Raw genomic sequence first — 2,016 nt, 5'->3', positions numbered from 1 at the left:
GGGCTGGATTTGAACCCACCAGCCGGTGTATGTGGCTGGCACCCCAGTCACTGAGCTATGGTCACCGAGCCCCTTTTTTTCTTTTCTATTTGGGATAGGATCTCACTTTTTTGCCCAGGGCTAGAGTGCAGTTGGCATCATCATAGATCATAGCAACCGTATATTCCAGGCTCAAGTGATCCTCCTGCTTCACCTCACTGTAGGTGCACTAACACACCTGGCTAATTTTTAAATTTTTTTTTGTAGAGACAAGGTCTTACCCAGGCTGGTCTGGAATACTTGGCCTCAAGCCATCCTCCCACTTTTGCCTCCCAAAGTGTTAGGATTATAGGCATAAGCCACTGTGCCTGGCCCAAACATTCAATTTCTATTCCATTTCTGAAATAAAGCAAACGTATATCCCCCTACATTAGCAACAAAATCCCCATACCCAATTTAAGAGTAATAAAGAAACGTAAGGCAAAAGTGAAGCCTCTAAAACTCTGACACTGGTGTCCCAAATAAGCACAGAGAGGAAAAGTTCTGGGCTTAAAAAAATGGCTCATATTTGATAGATCCTTTTGTAAGTCTCTTCCCCTCTGTTTTTGTTTTTAAAGGTATTTAACAATTCCCAAGGAGCTGCTTTCTCTGCTCTGACCTAGATTTCCATTGAAAGCTTCCCAGTGGCTCAAATAAGCTAGTTCTTCCTCATGTAACTTTCAGATTCTTCCTTGTACAAATATGGACATTTTCTAGTGGATGCGCGTAAGTGAGCTATGGGAAAGGAGAAAATCAGAACCAAGTAATTTAGAGGCAAAAGACATACAGAAGAATGATTTTAACCATAAATACTACATTCAGAAACCAAAAAAACCTACTGCGTTTCTCCATCTATTTAAGCCAGAGAATCTTTTTTAGACCTCTTTTCCATGAGTTTGCAATTATCTCTCTGACTCACCAAAGAAAGAACTTGAATGATTTCCAAGCAAGCACTATTAATATGTTTCAAAGTAATTAACATTGTGGGTTCTGGCATTAGAAAGACCTAGTTGTAAAGTCTGGTTCTGACATAAGGTGGGAGACATTGGGAAAACTGTGTGACTCCTTTGACCTTTAGTTTTCTTAACACTTACCCCTCACGGGGCGCTAGTGCGGAGTAAACGAGAACACGTAGGCAAAGCATTTAGTGTATGCCTGGCAAGGCGGAAGTACTTGATGCCTGTCGGCTATTAGTATTAAAAAAAAAAAAAAATCCCCAAATAGATATTAACCCATTTCCTAGCTTATCAGAATAGCCTCTTTTATCTTTCTTTCTCTCTTCAAGTTTTCTAGTATAGTTAGAACAGAAGGCAGCTTTTATGCTTTCATAGAAATAGAAGAAGATAACAGAAGCATTTTAAGTGAAAAATGAGTAGCCTTCTGGGAGGTTGAGGTGGGTGGATTGCTTGAGCTCAGGAGTTCAAGACCAGCTTGAGCCAGAGTGCGACCCCATCTTTAAAATAGTCAGGTATTGTGGCTGGTCCCTATAGTCCCAGCTACTTGGGAGGCTGAGGCAAGAGGATCACTTGAGCCCAGGAGTTTGAGTTTGCTGTGAGCTATGACACCATGATACTTGACCCAGGGCCACAGAGTGAGATTCTCTCTCAAAAAAGGGGAAAAAAGGCAGATAAACAACTCTATCCCCTCCCTTGCCAAGCGGAAATAAATACTACTGTTGATGCAAATATTTCTGACTGCACATTTCTGCGGTAGCCCAGTAGTTAATGATAGCTCTCAAATTTCTGTATAGAAGAAAGGTAGTGCAGCCAACTTGGTAGCAAAGAGGGTACAGAAAGTGATCCTTGGCTGCCATCGCAGAGCAGGCACATGCCTAGAAGGTGTGTGCCTGAGAAGGTTCTGGGCAGGTGCTGGCACGTTATGGAGAGGCTGGCCCAGCCACCCTGGAGACTCTTCACTATCTCCCTGCCTCACCCTGTCAGCAAGGATTTGATTTGTTTTGTTCTGTTTTGTTTTTCTTTTTTTTTTTTTTTTTTTTTT

The 2,016-nt window shown here is 42.0% G+C and overlaps 1 protein-coding gene across 1 annotated transcript in view; it reads right to left on the bottom strand.

Annotated features, from left to right (window-relative positions):
* The window catches only part of GRAMD2B (GRAM domain containing 2B), a 65,974-nt gene that overhangs the window by 5,726 nt on the left and 58,232 nt on the right, over positions 1 to 2,016 (bottom strand). The window lies entirely within an intron of this gene.

Source organism: Otolemur garnettii, unplaced genomic scaffold (assembly GCF_000181295.1).
Source record: "Otolemur garnettii isolate 467f Iridium unplaced genomic scaffold, OtoGar3 scaffold00160, whole genome shotgun sequence".
Taxonomy (NCBI): Eukaryota; Metazoa; Chordata; class Mammalia; order Primates; family Galagidae; genus Otolemur; species Otolemur garnettii.
This window is presented reverse-complemented; position numbering and strand designations above follow the sequence as displayed.